Source organism: Triturus cristatus, chromosome 6 (genome assembly GCF_964204655.1).
Source record: "Triturus cristatus chromosome 6, aTriCri1.1, whole genome shotgun sequence".
In the NCBI taxonomy this organism is placed as follows: domain Eukaryota; kingdom Metazoa; phylum Chordata; class Amphibia; order Caudata; family Salamandridae; genus Triturus; species Triturus cristatus.
Window position 1 is genome coordinate 1775526178 of NC_140589.1, and position 18594 is coordinate 1775544771.

At 45.2% G+C, this 18594-nt stretch overlaps 1 protein-coding gene across 2 annotated transcripts in view; it reads right to left on the reverse strand.

The window, feature by feature from the left end:
• Positions 1-18594, reverse strand: part of ZNF395 (zinc finger protein 395) — a 96801-nt gene that overhangs the window by 15173 nt on the left and 63034 nt on the right. The window lies entirely within an intron of this gene.

The window sequence follows — 18594 nt, forward strand, 5'->3', positions numbered from 1 at the left end:
TGGTGAGGTTTATTGTGAATCCTAAGTTGTGTAGCAGCTGGATCGTGTTGTGTGTTTGTTGTACACAATTGCTGCGTGACTTGGCTTTTATGAGCCAGTCGTCTAGATAAGGAAACACATGAATACGTTGTCTTCTTAAGTGGGCTGCTACCACTGCGAGACATTTTGTGAAGACTCTGGGTGCTGTTGTGACCCCGTAGGTACCTCCTGTGTGCAGGGTGAATAGGAATGTGGAAGTAGGCGTCCTTGAGATCTAAAGTGGTAAGGAAATCGCCTTGTTGGAGCAGTGGGAGGACCTGTTGTAGCGTGACCATGTGGAAGTGGTCAGATTGTATGTACAGGTTTAACGGTCTGAGGTCTAATATTGGCCTGAGAGAATCCTGTACCTTGCTGGTGTACGGGAACCGGTTCTATTGCATGTTTTTGCGAGAGAGAGAGAACCTCCTGCTTGAGAAGCGTTAGATGTTCTGTGAACATTGGACGTTGTTTTGGACGTATGTGGGGGAGGGGGCATAGAAGTAAGTTCCAGGCAGTAACCATACTGGATAATTTGTCTTACCCACTTGTCTGTGGTGATGGAGTTCCAGACAGGCAGGAACTGTGATAGTCTTCCCCCGACCAGAGTGGAGTGATCTGGGAAGAGTGGAGGGAAGTCACTGTTTTGTGGTGGGGGAGTTGCGGGTATTAGAACCACGTCCTCTGCCTCTGTTGTTATTGCCTCTGTAAGTCCCTCTAAAATATCCTCTGCTAGGGGAAGTTTGAGCGGGTCTTTTGTATGTTAAAGAGGTGTTTTCTGTGCCAGTTGTTTTGGAGGCGCCCCTATAAGAGGAGCGACGAAAGGAACCTCTACTAGTTGTTGCTTGTAGAGCCCCCAAGGATTTGGCGGTTTCTGTGTCCTTTTTCATCTTTTCTAAAGATGTGTCCACAGTAGGTTCAAACAAGTGTTCCTGATCCAAGGGTTGATTGAGGATGGCAGACTGTACCTCTTGTTTGAAACCAGATATACGTTGCCACACATCTAGGGCGCATTTAATTGAGGTGTTTGTAATTAATTTCCCTTCTTGCATAAGATCGTTTGCCTTGGTCTTATATTGGTCTGGGACATACTGCATGAGCTTTTCAAGCTCATCGTAGTGAGCCCTGTCATACCTTCCTAGTAAGGCTTGTGTGTTGGCGATTCGCCAGAAGTTTGCCACCTGGGACGAAACTTTTTTACCTGATGCGTACAGTAGTTCAGACTCTTTGTCTGGGGGAGGTGCATCACCTGTGGTTTGGGAATTTGCCCGTTTACGGGCATTCGCCACGACCAATGAGTCCAGAGGAAGTTGACTCTTTATGTAAACTGTATCACTTGGAGCTGCTTTGTATTTTTTCTCAATTCTAGGATTGAGTACCATAGCTCTGATAGGGTCTTTAAAAACCTCAGTGGCATGTTTAATCATCCCTTTAAGCATAGGGACAGTGTTTGTTGTTTTTTGCAGCTGTGAAAATGTCTCTAATAAAAAATCCTCTTCCAGGGGGTTTGAATGGAGTTGAACTCCATGGTATTGTTCAGCTTTTTTTATTAGTTGCGCAAATCCTACGTTGTCATCTGGAGGGGATGGTCTGGAGGGGTATAAATCTGGCTCAGGTACATCTGGGACATTCTAATCTTCCCAAGAGTCATAAGGTGGAATACTGTGGGTGTCATCATCAGTATTTGTATCATGATGTGGTGGGTCTATGTCTTCATCCCCACCCCCTAAATCCTCATCGTCATCTTGTGTTGCAAGTGATAGAGAAGATATTGGAGAGTGGGCTGGAGAAAGTATAATGGCTGGAAGCTGTGGAGGTGGTGAAGAAGGCCTCATAGGTGAGGTGGATGAGTCTTTTTTCTTTGAGGGTATCTCAGGTGTTTCTGAGAAGTCCAATTTCCTCTTTTTAGGTGGTATAGAGGTGACTTGCCCAGTAATGGGGTCAATATGCAGTGTCTTTTGCTTAGGATCCAGTGGATCTGGGTGGGAATGTTCCTTGGATAAACTGTCTTTTTTCAGCGCCGAGGACTTAGGCTCCGAGTGGTGTTTTGGCCCATCTTCCTTAGCTTTAGGAGGAGTTTTTGTGTCCTTCTGCTTAGGTGGTGTTTTCGACTCCGAAGATTTCAGATGTTTTTTCGTATACGAAGTTTTGGATGGAGTTTGCTTCAGTGCCGAAGTTTCTGCTATTTTGGGTTTCGGTGCCGAAGAGTCTGGAGTTGACGGTACATTGGGCTTATGTTTCGGTGCCGAAGAGGGTTTTTTGGCACCGTGATGTGGCTGGCTCAATCCCGAGCTGCCTGAAGGCTTAGTGGGCTTCGGAGCTGGGCCTGGAGGCGGGGCTTCTGAAGCAGTATCACAGTGTCGACCCAGACCCGAAGGTGAAGGTGTTACTGGAGCCTTGTGCTTTTTCAGGGCCGGGGTGTCGACGTCAGTACTCACGGTTCGTTGACCTATAGTAATCGACTGGTCGTCTGAGTCGTCTGCCTCGGAGACGCTGGCTTGTTCATCTCCTGTCTCCGGTTCCTGATCGTCGGGGCCTGCCTCGAAGATGTCTTACGGTGCCGAGACTGTTGAGATGGACATTTCGTGATGTCGAGCCCGGCGATCACATATAGTCTTCTTGGACCTGAAAGAATCACAGGCCTGGCAGTGTCAACTCTTGTGTTATGGAGAGAGACAGAGGTTGCAGACCTCGTGGAGATCTGTGTGTGGGAATTTAGCCCCACAGTTGCATTTTTTTAAATGGAGTCCGACCGGACTCGAGAATCTCTTTGGAAAGTAGATGCATTGAGAGATCGCGATCAAAACAATACCATCGAGCGGTGAGAGCTTTGCGTGTCGAAGGGAAATCGAAACGACACCGACCCGGAGCGCAGCAAATCCCAACCGAACCCGATGGCGGAAAAAAAAATCAATCTGGAGATGGAGTCGATGCCCATGCACACTACTAACCAAAGGAGGAGTCACCTATCTTGTGACAACAAAGACTTCTACAATAACAACGTGCAAACATTCGAGCCCAACACCAGATGGCGATCTATGCAAAAGTATGCGATCTACAGCTCATATGCCTCAAACACTATTGTATCTCTTTTTTGGGAGTCATTGGACCTCATTTGGTGGCGGTATATCTGTTACCTCGTGACGTCAGACATGCCACCTGGAGGCCCCTATGTATTGTCACCATCCTTAGATTCTTTACCTTTGGTGACCCTTTTTGTCCATGTTTTTCTGTGGCTTACTGTTCTTTAAATGCTTAACTCCTTTGTTCTCCTTTAAACTTTGCAACGCATCTCATTTCTCTGGGAGTTGAATGGGTCACATGTGAATCCAGAAAATTCTTCAAGCTGCCAACTACACCTACTGGTTAAGTAACTATTTTGTTTTGCAACGTGAATCTTTTTTGGACTCACATTGCTATACACTTTCTTTTTTTTGCGGTTGGGTTGAAATGAGCTTGTGCTTGCAAACAGATGCTTTAGTACTTTTTAAGCAACTAGCACTTCATTAATGTGAAGTCCATTCAATATTGTTCTGTGAATGTGTGCATAGATGTCAAAGTGGCTGCCGTACATGTAACTGTTGAGAGAGAAGTTTGTTAAGAAACCAGATAGACACCTTTTATGGCCTCATTTAACAGGTGAGCATTAATAAACAGGACTCTGGCTCCACCCACATGTTGGGAGCTAGGGTACATGCTTTGACTGGGCAGAAGTTGTGAGCTTTCAAAGAAAATTTGCTTGCCCTACACACAGCTGTGATCCTTTCGTTTATTTATCCAGCTGCCTGAGCTTGAATTTTCAAGACACACACATTAAATTGAAATGCTAATAAAGTATGTAGATAATCTATGCTGGTTTTCTCCGACAGTAGAACAGATGGAAGGAGGGCAGTAATTAACATATGGATTTCTAGGTCTTCTAACATGCACAAATATTTTTCTACAGTTTATTGCAACCACACAACTGCATAGTCATTCCCATGCTATTTACTTGTAATACTTCACATTACTATACAACGTTCTTTTAAAGCCAGCCATATTGGCCAATGCTTGTTTCCTTGTGGAATGGATTCCAGGCTTTCCTTTTAACTGTTCACCAGTTTGTACTATACATTGTGCAATGGTGGCTTTTATTTATACTGGTGAGCCCTTGTTTACTTGTGAAACAGACGAATTGCTTTGCTTTTAGGATTTCTTTTGTCCTTTCCAGATAATACACGACTCCTCTACAGATGTCCAGAGTATGGGGGCCTTTTCTACACGTGTCTTTGCTTGCTGGAAAAACTCCTTCAGTTGGATAGCATGACCTACGAGGAAATGCGACATGACTTTTGGTAGGTAATGTTGATTCGTTCGCATGACCACTCCGTCATTGTGGATGTGTAAGTACAATTCTTGTGCTGTGATGTAATTCCAATTAGGAATGCACTTTTTAGCATTATGAACTTTGGTTCCCTTTATGGAGTGGCTCAAAGGGTTTCGTCATTAACTGTGTGAGCACCAGATTAACATATAGGGGTCGGTGCACATCTGGGTGGCGCTATCCTTTCCACTCCTAGGAATATTCTGATGATTGATGGTGTACTAAAAAACAATTCGACCCAAGTGTCTTCACATGTGGGCTAAAATAGCTGACAAGTAGACTTTGAGTGAAGTGCAAGTTAAATTCTTGTCTAGCAGTTATGGTAGGTATCTGATGACTGTGGTGTCCTGTGTAAAACAGATCCTCTCTGGTGCACCACAAGACCTATCCAATTTTGCTGCATAACATTATGTTGTGCTTTCCCTTTTAGCTTCCCTTAGAATGTCCATAGTTCTCTTTGGGAAGGTCTAAATTCTAAGCCTTCAGAAGCCAAGCTGCTTGACTGAGGCTGGTGGGCTCTGTATGATAAACCCTGCCTTTCTGCACACAAAGCAGGTCTTACAAGGCATGCAGCTTCGTTATTTGTCTCGGGACATCTCCATTAGGTCTGAAAGCCACAATTTCCTAGCTAACTTGTGGGGCTACCAGGTAGTGTGAGTGCCTAGATGCAAAATGTTGGTATTTTGTGTTTTCTGGTGCTGTCCATTCTTGGAATATACCCTTACCAAAACCTGTTGTTTTAACTTCCACTCATAAGAGAGGAATGTGTGTCTGCATAGCCAGTCTGCCTCTATTTCATGTAGCCTGGGAGGTGTATTCCTATCGCGGTTATCTGTTTTTTGGGTGGTCTGTTTCCAAATGTCTTGGGCTAGTTTTGACAGTGTATATGACCTTGCCTCTCCTTGCCTTTTGAGGTAAAACACTATAGTGGAGTTGTCCGTTTGGATTTGTATCATCCTTTGTCTTACTTGTGTTTTGAAGTCCTTTAAAGCTAAGAAACAGTCTTTAGCTATAACACATGTATTTGTTAAACTGCTTCCCTGATATTCAGATTCCCCATGTGTGCTCCCCATCCTCTGTGGCATGCACCTGTGGTAACGGTCATTATTGGATTTGGTTGTAGAAATGCCCTACCTACTGCTTTGTTGTTCAAGTTCCACCAGGTACTTTCCTTCTGTACACTATGTGCAATAACCATTCGATCGTCCCAAATCTCTGTTGGTTGTGACCACTGATTCTTCAGCCATTTTTGGATTGGTCTCATACGTAACCTGGCATATGGGATCAGTGGAATGCAGGAGGACATTGTGTCCATAATTTCTCCCACTGTCCTCACGGTCCCTTCTGGTAAAGGTGACCTTGCTCTATTAATGCCATGATCCTCGTGCTTGCAAGGAATGCTTTTTTCCCCAACTTATTGTTTTCAAGAGTTACTGAGATACCTGCTCTGTGCAGCCAAGTGCAATGCACGATTATCTTTATGCTCCTTTAGTATTGAGTGAACCAGCTTGCTTTTATTAAACAATCGTCTAAGAAAGGGCATATGTGTATCCCCTGCCTTCTCAGGTGAGCTGCTACTGCAGCCAAATATTTCGTAAATACCATCAGTGCTGAGTTTATACCAAACTGGAGCACCTTGAATTGGTAGTGTATTTGTTACATGAAAAAGTGAAGAAATCTTGTTCGCTTCCCGTTCACATGTATGTAGGTGTCTTTGAGGTCTATTGTTGCCATACAGTCCCTTTCCTGCAGCCAATAAATGAGCCCTTGAAGTGTTGTTCTCTTGAAAGTTTGTGTTTTTATGAATTTGCGTAGAAAACAACAGTCCAAAATAGGTTTAAGTGTCTTTCCCAGTTCTGGTTCCAGAATACTGAGTAGATTCCCTGTTTCAGCTCTGATCTTGGTACCTTTCCTATTGTTTGTTTTTACAGCAGCTTCTCCGTCTCCTGCTAAAGACACAGTATCTTTAATTCTGTACGTGATCTTTTCTTTGGTTTCATGCTTGAAGGGAATTTCAAGAGCTCAATGGCCCCATTCTGGTATGATAACTGCAGGGTACAGGTTTGAAAAATTCCCCTTCCTTATGGTATTCTCGTGGAAGAAGCTCCTCTTTGTCTCTGTACGCAGAATTGCAGTGCCTCTATATTTTCTGCTGTATTGCTATCTTTTTTGATATATTGGAATGCCTCACTGACCACTGCCCCAGAAGGTGGCCTCGTGTGAACAGTGTTAATGATATTTGCCTCCAGTTAATGCTCAAAGAAGGAGACCTGAAGTTAGATGTGCCTTCTAAGGGTCTTAGCAGGCGCAGAGCTGCTTACTTGCCATATCGTGGCATCCAAAGTGGATTTAAGGCATATTTTGGCAATTGTTCCGATTTCCTCTTTAACAGAGGTTGCTTACTGTGCAGAGAGGTGTCTTATTAGTTTTCCAATTTCTTTCAACTGCTGGTGTGCACATCGGTTCATCAGGGTATTTGAATTTGCAAAAATCCACTGCGGGGCGGCTGCTCTTTCGAACTCGTGGCCCATCATCTCTACCTTTCTGCTCTTATTTTAAAGTCGTGGTCCCACTGATGTAGGGAAATTGGCGCTCTTTCTGCCACATGCTAACTAGCCCACCATTGTGTTGTCTGTAAAGTATAAAAGGATCCTTAGAGTAGTACTTATACTCTTTCTCCATCATTAGTTTAATGGATGTGCAAGTTGACGGTTCGATGACAGCCTCCCTTTCCTGGTCCTTTCCTGCTAGCCTTTTTGGGCTAATTTGTGGTAAAACTTCAGACACAATCTAAAGGATGTTTCTCCATCACCCTTGACAATTCTAGCCACCCAGCCGTACACTCTTCAACAGCGCGGTGGTCATCAACATTGTGCATCCTCTTTTCTCCATGTTCTTTGGTGCTTCACCGTCATCTTTGATTTTTATTTCTTCTATGCTTGCTTCTTCACTGTTTCTCCGCAGTTCAGTTTGATGATCTGTCGGTTTTTTTCAAAACTTTTTCTGCATCGGTAAAGCTACAGCTTCTGATGCAGACCAAGCGGTAGAAAAAATAATCTGCCGACCACGAACAGGGGCTTCGGGGATGCACAAACAGACATCACAACGAGACGGACATACCACCGGATGGGGACTGACAAAGGCCAATATATAAAAAAGAAAAAGAAGACAAAAGAGAAGTATTGCGGACCCAATCACTGGATGAGTGAATAATGCACAGCATGTGAATACAGAAAAGATTTATGTAGCAAAAACCACATTAAGTGCAGCATATGTTTTGCTTAACAATTCTTTTGTATTAAATATGGATAAACTCAAGATAAATTGCAAATGTCTACGTTTTCTAGCAGTCATCCTGGTGGAGCAGGTAAAGCAAAAAATGTTGTATACCTTCTCTATTTGCATGATAAAATACTAATTACGTAACTATTCCAGATATTTACTTTATTAACTGTTTGAGGTGTTACTATTAATCAACTTTACACCTTGATAAACACAAGATACACGCGGTACTAAAATGCAAATTGCATGGCTAATAATTCTAATGATTAAACTGTGGTACGCATATTAACCGTAGGACGTGTTTTTATAGAAATTGCATGATTTATGTTGCTTTCGTAATGGTTTGCGTTCCTGGTATGGCGGAATGGTGAGTATTATTGCTTTAAATGTTGCTATAAGCTAGGAAACTACTAATATATATTGGGATTAGTGTGGGTTTAAACATTAGAATCTTAATTTCCGTATATTAATGATGTTTTATGTTTGCTTTGCATAAGTTGGCATTCGGGCCTACTAGGCCGTGACATTCAAAATGGAGTTCGGAAGTGGCCACCATCGTGTGAGCGCGATGTCTACTGCGCAGACTCGTTTGGCTCTGAAGATCTCCAGGCGACCTACGAAGTGGGCACTGTGTTCCTTGTCAAGGATAGGAACGTGGAGGATTGCCAGAACTCAGCTACTGTGAATGACTGAAAAGACAATAAGTGACCTGTATCCAGAGGTCTACATGTTGATACTTTGGAACTTTTCGCATGAGAACTGTACAAACTAAAAGATGACATATTTGATTCCCTGAGAATCAAAAGAACCTGGGAACAACGTCCAATATTTCAAATTTTAGGAGTTTAGCCAATCAGAATGCTTAGATTCTTAGAGAATGTTGCCGATTATTTTAGAATTTACTATAAAAGGGGAACCTTAGAAGAGGGTAGAGTAATGTGCGTTCCAAAGTGCGTCCTGAATTCACGTTGGTGGCTTTTGATCGATTTGCTTGCACGATTGCCTGGTCCTTTTGATATCTTTGGGACTGTGTCGTGCCGAGCGAAAATAACTTTTTCCCCGGACTTATTTGGGTATTAGCCTGCATTCGATTGGATGATTTCACCCGAAGGGATTTGATTTATGCAGGGCTAACAGGGTTTGAGAAATGGTCACCAATATCCAGATTTAGGTAAATATAATTGTCATGCTAATTTGTGCCAAATATTCAATTTGAAAATTCTGTGTTGATTAAAATACCAATTATGCAAATGAAAGCGAGTTAATTAGATAATTGATAATTGATTAACAGAAAATGAGTTTGTGATTCTTTTAATAAGGTATTGATTGAAGGTTCCGAAGCTTTAAAAGTGTTTTGGCGGGTTCTAAATCACCATCAACCAGTCCAACTAATTGGTCCGTCGACCAAGTGGTGGAGTGCCTTGATGTTAAAGTTAGGATTCTATAGATGCAGATGTACATAATTTATTTAATGTAAAGATTTTTCCCCTATAGGTAATAAGGCACCCCCCCCCCTCACACACATGTCCAGCGCTTCTTTCCTCCTGTGTGCAGATTCGGAGTAAGACGTATGAGTGTTGGTGTTATGGGACCCACCGATGAATGCATGTATGAATGAGTTAGTGTGATGACGGGTCTGTGACGCAGGGAGGATATGTAAATTTGCCCTTTCCGCTGGAGCAATCCCAAAGCAAAATACACTGCAAACTCATAGACTGACAACTGTTCCAGAACATTCCCTTGAAGGATGAGGGCATGCCCTTCTGACCCTAAAAACCTTTAAACCTGTGGCTTTCTGGAATGCACTGTATAATGGTGACTCGCCTGACACACCTGCTCATAAACATCTAGGTGAAAAATTGCCAGAGTGACAGATTTTTACATCCCTCTCCCACCCCCTGTATATACCAATTCATATCCTAAAATGGCACTTTTCTCAGATTCTGAGATCCAGGATGCGGTATTTAGAATCCAGTTACTTGCTCACCAAACAACCCCTCCACTCACTCACCAGCCATGTCTACTCAATTGCACACAAAGCTTGTGAATTGATTCCAAGCGTTTTCCGAACTGGAATCAATTTCTGTAAAAACACTGGCATAAATTGTTTGCAAACCTTTAGCATTCAGTTGATAAGTTGGTCAAAAAGTCCCAAAAATATACTAAATTAATGGGGATATCACATTAAACTAAATGACTTTAATAGCATACTGTAATTGTAATGATTATATGAATAATTATAGTGTAATCCTGCCCAGACCTTTCTCACAGTACCCGGCAGGGCAGCCCGCTATCCCCTCTCTTCTTTATCCTAGCCATGGATCTTTTAATTCGCTATTTTCAGGAGAGACATTTGCATAGGGGTCAGCAGTTTAATACTGGTCCCCTGCTAGTCTCCCTCTATGCAGATGACACCATCCTCTATGGTAGAGAACCTCAGGAAAACTTAGAACCATTAATGAGATAGATATTTAGGTTCGGACGCTTCTCGGGCTAGGCATTAACTGGCACAAATCGGTGATCTTCCCCTTAAGTACCATCACAATTCCATGGAAGAACAAATGTTACTTACCTGTAAACTGTGGTTCTCCAGTATTGGTGTCTTTCATAGATTCACATGCTTGAACATTCCCCGTCGAAGTGGGAGTCCCACGGTACATAAAAAAAGCAATAAGCCTAATGTATATAGATACATATATTATATATAAGAATAAAATACATATATAAATAAACATTATATATTTTAAGATAACATACCAAGTCAAAAGTACCATAGGATAACATTGACACATAGGAAAGCATTGAGAAAGGAATCACTTTACTGACATATCCATGTCGTTTTATAGTCCAAACTTTAGCCAATCAGGCGCAAGCACCCTCTAGAACCTTCTCCTCAGAGGCTCAGGCCCTCAGATTTTCGTAGCACAAGAGTGACAAAAGAGTCTAATGAGGAGAAGAGAGCTTCTGAGGGGAGGAGGGTGGGTCGCATGTGAATCTATGAAAGACACCAATACTGGAGAACCACAGTTTACAGGTAAGTAACATTTGTTCTTCTCCAGTATTGGGGTGTCTTTCATAGATTCACATGCTTGAATAGAATAGTGAGCAGTACTCTGCCGCCTGAAGAGGCCTTATCAACGTTGCATGATATACAATGACATTGCATGAAGAAATCACAAAATTGATAACAACCCAAGGAGGAGGGAAGTAACAGAGGCTCTCCTTATTTGAAGAGATTGCGAAGAACTGCTTGGCCCACTGCTGTATCGGCTTCGTTGATAGCCTCCAGGCAGTAGTGCCTCGTGAAAGTGTGCCTGCTGGACCACGTAGCTGCCCGGCAGATCTGGTGAATGGGCACACCAGCGAATAAGGCAATAGAGGAGGACATCGCCCTTGTAGAATGTGCCCTTTTTCCGGAAGGAAGAGGCTTGCCAGCCTTCTGATGGCAAAAAGATATTGCTGAAGAAATCCAACGTGCAATTGTTGGTTTAGTAACGGAATGTCCTTTACAGGTTTGCCCTTAAGCAACGAACAGTCGATCCGATTGACGAAAGGGTGCCGTTCTGCTGATATAAAACTTGAGGCACCTTTTTAAGTCCAAAGAATGTAGACTTTGTTCCGCAGGAGATTGCGGATTAGGAAAGAATGTTTTTAAAATCACGGGTTAATTAAGATGAAAGTCAGACGGCATCTTGGGCATGAAATCTGGATTTGTGCGAAGGATAAGACAGTCCGACTTAAATTGGAGAAAAGGAGGCTGTATTGTGAAAGCGTGAATGTCACTTACTCGGCGAGAGGAAGTTAGAGCCAACAGGAGGGCGACCTTCCAGGACAAAAATGTTAAATCCGCTGAGTGGATTGGCTCAAAAGGCGCCCTCATAAGTTGCGCCAATACGATGTTAAGACGCCATGTGGGCGGAGGGCGCCGAATGGGTGGAAACATCCGGAACAACCCTTTAAAGAATTGCTGAATCACTCTAGATGAGTAGAGGGAGGAAGAGCCGTCCTGACGAAAACGAGAAATTGCTGCCAAAAAGACTTTTAAAGTGGAATGAGACAGTCCTGACTGGGCTAAGTGCAAAAAGAATGGCAGAATCTGTGCCGGAGAGGCGTGCACTGGGTGAATGTTGACAGATGAACACCAATGACAGAAGCGTTTCCACTTTAGTTTGTAGGTCTTTACCGTGGAAGGCGCCCGCGCCCTGGCAAGAACCCATCTGCAGGCAGGCGAAATATTCAAGTGAGCATATTCAAGGAGCTCAGGTTCCAGGCGGACAATTTGAGCGAACTGGGATTCGGATGACATATCCGACCGCTGTTCATTGTTAGAAGGTCCGGCCGGGGGCGAAGAAGGATGGGCTCACATTGAGAGAGGAGCAGTAACTCCGAGAACCATGCCTGCAGAGGCCAACGGGGAGCAATCAGGAGAATGTGGCATGGTTGTCTCCGCATTTTCCACCACACCCGAGGTCTCAGCGGGATTGGCGGAAAAGCGTAGGCAAATATCTTGCACCAGTCCATCGAAAGGGCATTCCCGCACGACCCCCTGTGGGGAAGCCAACTTGCGTAAGACTGGCATTTGCTGTGCCGTGGAATTGCAAAGAGATCCAGGCTCGGGTGACCCCAAAGGCTGAAGACAAAGTCCAGAGTCGGCTGATGCAACTCCCACTCGTGGGTCGATGACGCTGACCGACTGAGAGAATCTGCTAAAATGTTGGAAATGCCTGGTAGGTGGACTGCTGTGAGCGTGATCTGATGAAGTATGGCCCAATCCCAGATCTTCTCAGCCAGCTGGGAAAGCAGTGGAGATTTGGTACCGCCCTGCTTGTTTAGGTAGTGCATGCTGGTGGTGTTGTCCGTTTGAATGAGCACTGATTCCCCTTGAAGCTGGAGTCGGAAAGATTTGAGTGCAAGGAAGATCGCCAGCAATTCTAGCCTGTTGATGTGCCAAGAACGTTGGGACAGGGTCCATTTGCCCTTGATGGACAGATCTTGAAGGTGTCCGCCCCACCCTTCCAGGGAGGCGTCCGTGGTAAGGACGAGTTCTGGGGCTTTTGCCAAGAATGAAGTGCCGGCTGCGATGTTGTGAGATTGCGTCCACCAGCGCAGAGCTCGTGCCATGCGAGCGGTTACGAAGATCCGGTCGCTGAACGAACCGGAGACCTGACGCCACTGTTTGTCCAGTTCTTCTTGAATTGGACGACTCTTCAGTCTGCAATGTGGGATCAAAGAAATGCAAGAGGACGCCATCTCCAGAAAAGACTTCAAGATGCGGACTGAAACGGACCGCTTTGACCTGATGTGAGCTGCTAGCTCCTAGGATCCGTTTCTGCCAGTCGTCGGAAACAACAGCCATGGCCATGGAGGTATTGAGAGTAGCGCCTAGGAACGCTCTGTGAAGAGCTGGTGTGAACTGAGATTTTTGTATGTTGACTGACAGTCCTAGAGAGTGGAACAGAGTCCGACAAAACTGGGTATCTTGATGCTTGGTGGTAGGACTGAGACTTGATGAGACAATCGTCCAAATAGGGGAATATTTGAATGCCTCGCAACCGCAAATAGGCCACCCCTGGGGCAAGGACCTTCGTGAAGACCCGGGGAGCGGAGCAGAGCCCAAAGGGCAGGACTTTGAATTGAAAGTCTCTCTGGCCTACACGGAAGCGTAGATATTTCCTGTGGCGTGGTAGAATCGGCACGTAGAAATAGGCATCCTGAAGATCGATAGTCGACATGAAGTCGTCTCGAGAAAGGAACTGAAGAATGTCCCTCAGTGTGAGCATGCGGAATGACTGGTCTTTTAGAAATTTGTTGAGACCTCAGGTCGAGGATAGGGCGCCACTCCCCAGACTTCTTTAATACGAGGAAAAAACGGGAATAGAAACCCAGCCCCTTCTGAGATTTTGGAACCACTTTGATGGCTCCTTACTTGAGCATGATTTTGATCCGATGGAAAAGCTCTTTGAGATGAGCAGGAGGAGGACTGGTTGGGGCGTTGTTCCGAGGGAATTTCACGAATTCTAGAGCATGACCTTTGGATACAATGTCCAACACCCAACGGTCTGAAGTTATCAATGACCAATTTGAAAAGAATTTTGAGATTCGTCCTCCAACTCGGACAGGGGGGCCTTGAGGGGGGTGTAAACAAATAGAGTCATTGTTTTTTGGAAGAGTTCCCCCTATAGTTGGACTTTCCTCGGTAGGATTTGCTAGTCTGTTGTCTGTAATACTTTGGGTTTTGGGAGGAAAAACGTTGGGTGTCCTTGGCTGTATGAGCGGTATTGTGTTGATCCGCCACGAAAGGAGGAGGTGGAGCTGCGTGCGCGAGCACCCCAAAAAGGCTGCCTCTTAAACTGCAGTGTGCCAACGGAACGAGCTGTCTCTGTGTCCTTCTTTATTGTTTGAAGCGCGTCATCCACGTGCTGTCCAAACAACGACTCCCAATAAAAGGGCATATCAAGGATCTTCGCCTGGACTTCCTGACGAAAAGAAGTAGAACGAAGCCAGCCTTGCCTCCTCAAAACAGCTGCCCCAGCTAGCTGGCGAAAACCAGTTGAAGCGATATCCACAGAGCAATCAATAATCTCTGAAGATGCTCTTTCTCCCTCATGTAAAATTTTGAGACCGTCCGCTCTAGAGGGTTCTGGGATGAGCTTAATGAAAGCCGCCATGTCCAACCACATTTGGCGATCTTAACGGCCCAAGATGCCCAGGAAATTCAGTGCCCTGACCGTTGTAGAGGCCATGGTCGAAAATTTCTTCCCAATGGCATCCAGGCGACGCCCATCACAGTCAGGTGGAGAGGAAAGCGGAAACGAGGGATTCTTCGAGCGACGTTGTGCCGCTTGGGTGATGACGGAATCCGGCTTAGGCTGGGATACTAGGCAAGCAGGAGAAGAGTCCGGAGCTTTATACTTTTTCTCCAACCGCAGGAGAACTGCCGGGATCGAATTTGGTGTCTTCATCGGTTTAATACCGTCATTCCAAATGAAGTCCATTATGGGCACGGCCCGAATCGGTTTCTGTGGCTGCGACTTAAAATCATATAGGAAACAATCCTCCTCTCTCACAACCATGGGGAGATGAAATCGCTGTGCCGCCTTTTCCATCAACTGATGGAAACCTGTGATGTCAACAGGTGGAGAGTTAACTGGTGACCTCGGAGGAGAAGACGGCGAATTAATCTGACAATCGTCCCAGTCGGCCATAGTGTCATCGTCATCGCCCTGGAGTTCTCCGTCTTCAGTATCTGGAAGAACGTCAGCGTCACCCTCTGTAGGGGGTACTAGGAAAGGTGCGGATGGCGTTGTCTCCGCCGGCGCTTGAGGAGGAATTGGTATGTTCGGTGGTGTGTCACGTGGAGAGCCGTGAGAAGAAGGTGGAAAACAGCAATTGTAATCCTCCAGCATAAATTGAAGATTAGAGATGAGGGATAATGGCAGCTGTGCCATTGGAATCTGCGCAGGAGGGTCCTGCTCTTCCTCTTGATAAAAATTATCCTCCTGGTCATCATCTCCGAAATCTTGACATTTTATGAAAAGATCTGATGGACTGCGAGCAGTCCGGAATGTAGAATGAAAAAGTCATCATCAGAAGCAGAGTCATCCTCATTGCCAGAGGGAAACAGTTGTTGCGGTGGTTGAATGGCCGGTGGCATTGCAATGGATTCCAGAACACCGTGACAACGCTGAAGTAGGGAATCGTCGACAGGAGCAGACGTTAGCGTAGGAATCTGCACCAGTGTTAGAGATGCAAAACTTGTTGAGGATGAAAGACTTGCCATCACCGTCGACGAAGCCACCGTCGACAAAGCCACCGTCGACGAAGCCACCGTCGACGAAGCCACCGTCGACGAAGCTTTAGTCATAGACGACGAGGATTTCTTTTTCTTGATCGTCGATGAAGATTATGACGTCGACGGGATAGCCAGCTTCTTCGTCGTCGACGACGAGGAGGATATTGGAATCGTCGACGAGACCGCTTTTAAGGAGACACAAACCACTGTCGACGGAGAGAACGTCGACACCTGCTGGAAACCGTCGTCACCGTCGTCGACGAGGTTGTCGAAGCAGCAGATTTCGTCGACGGACTGACCGTCGACGAGCCAGTCGACGGTCTGGCACGTTTTTGAGTGGAAACATGCGCTGAAAGAGCCACAGACGCCTGAGAGTGAGATCTCGGGGGCGTTGGCGTAGTAACAGAGTGTACTGGCACCTCAGAAACTCCCGAAAGGTGAAGCTTTCTCTTTTTAAGGAAAGGAGAGGGCAAATCCTGTACACTACTACGCTTGGAAGAGGCTCCAGTGCGAGCAGAAGCCACACTTTCGACGTCAGAGAGAGGATTATCGGCGTCCTTCAACTTCTGGTGCCACAGAAGAAGTCGACCCTCTCTATCCTTTAGAGTCTTCTGTGAAAAAGTCCTGCAGATTTTACAGTTGCCCACCTTATGGTCAGGGTAAAGGCAGTATATACATTTTTCGTGAGGGTCCTCAGAAAAAAGTCTTAACTTTCCACAAGAAGCACAAGGACGGAAAAGAGATTTCTTACTAGAAGACAAGAGAACTGAGCAGAGCTCAGGGAGACTCCCTTCACACGACGTGCGGTAGAAAATCTAAGGGCCTGAGCCTGTGAGGAGAAGGTTCTAGAGGGTGCTTGCGCCTGATTGGCTAAAGTTTGGACTATAAAACGACATGGATATGTCAGTAAAGTGATTCCTTTCTCAATGCTTTCCTATGTGTCAATGTTATCCTATGGTATTTTTGACTTGGTATGTTATCTTAAAATATATAATGTTTATTTATATATGTATTTTATTCTTATATATTATATATGTATCTATATACATCAGGCTTATTGCTTTTTTTATGTACCGTGGGACTCCCACTTCGACGACGGGGAATATTCAAGCATGTGAATCTATGTAAGTCACCCCAATACTGGAGAACTGCGGATTCCCTCTTGAGTGGTGCAAAGTCTCTGTTAAATATTTGGGCATACACATCCATCAGGACACTGCCCAGATTATCAGCCTGAACTACGGATGTGCAGTATGTGCCTTGGAGACACAGGTGGAACGTTCGCTGCGTTTACCACTCTCTATGGCAGGCAGGGTCGCGCTCCTCAAAATGGTAGTACTACCCACATTTTTGTACCCTTTTAACAATATTCATATACCCCTCACTAACGTTTTTTTTTAACACTACGTATACACCTCATCAAACTGGTATGGGGGAAACGGGCGCTGGTTCGCTGGCAGGTTCTGACCCTCCCATATGAGAGAGGGGGGTTTGGGGTCCCAGACTTACACTTGTACTATTTAGTGGCCCAATGCTGCTACGCATATGCCTGATTCCATACTGACGCCCGGATTCCGTATCTGCGCCCAGAGGCAGACCGTGTACTACCCGAGAAGCTGGCCATGGTGCTGCCGAAGGGGGTCCCCAGAGACCCAAAGGACATACAGACAGTATCCACTACTAGCTGGGCATGAAAATAAGCTGCTGCGGCTTTCTAGTGCCTCTACATTTTATTCGCCGGCCCTTCCCCTCCCTAATCCCCCTGATTGCCTATTACAGGAGATAAGTTGGTACAACACACCTTAGCCAAGTACGACATCAAGAAGGTGGGAAACCTATATCAGGATGGTCATGTCTTCACAGTGGCAGAAGACGCCCGATTCCACAACGTCCCTTTCATAGACAATTTCATTGGGGGCGATTTCGTTCAGCCCTACGAGCCACTCTACCCTCCTACCCTATAGAGCATGACTCTTTCACGCCACTAACATTGAGGGAGAGACAGGTGCACACGTTATCTCGAAACTATACAAAAAGAGTGCGCAGGCCTCCGTCCGGTAAGCGATGATAAGGTACGCAAGGAATGGGAAGAGGACCTGGGTCGAGACATTACCGATGAGCAATGGGCCAAATGCTGCACGGTAACACGGAAAGTCTCTCTCAACAGCAGACACAAGCTGCTGCATTTCAAATTTTTAAGCCGCATTTATTGCACTCCGGCCAAAACACACCGGTTAGATCCCTTCAGACCACATAACTGTCAGAAATGCAACGCCCCTCACGCGGAGTTTTCGCACCTAACATGGAGCTGTCCTAGATTGCAGACCTATTGGGAACAAACACACTCTGTACTGGGAACCATGATTAATCTAACCCTAATCCCCAAGCTGGAAGTGGCGTTGTTAGGATACACTGTGAATTTCCCCAAGAAAGTCAGAAGGTTTGCGTTCCTGTGTCTATTACTACCCAAAAGAGAAATAGCATTAGTGTGGGGCAGCAGGGAGGTTCCTACTCTGCAGGGATGGCTACGTAGCTTGGCATACTGTAACATAAATTGCGAGGTTTATGCCAGCATCATGCCGAGTTCGTCGCACCCCAAGGGCATATGGGGCCATATCAGGCATATGTGGAATCTCAAAGACAGGGCACAAATTCACAACTGGCAAGTGGCTTGGTCCCGGTGGGTGTGGGGTGATGGAACAAGGACGCTAGGCTGGGAGATACATGACTTTAGGATTGCTCACCAGGAACACGCCATTACACGTCGATGGGTATATCACAAATATGTTGATGGAGGGCATAAGATGGAGGGACTCAATAGCTATGGGTATACAACTGAGACATGAATAAGAAGCTGTGACTAGGACGCTAAGCAGACGCTGACTCGGATGCTCCAATATCAAAGGCGTGATAACAGATCATTGTGATAGTGACTACCTCAAATGCTGATATGTAACTTTGTATAACAATGAACCACCATTTTTGTAATGCGTGATTATGAGAAAATTGGAAAATAATGATTTATAACAATTTTTTTTTAATTATAGCGTAATGGACTGAAAAATATTTTTATATTTAGATTTTTTTAAATGTAACAACACGTGCAGAATGTTCACCATTTTTATCAATTGCTAGCAATGTG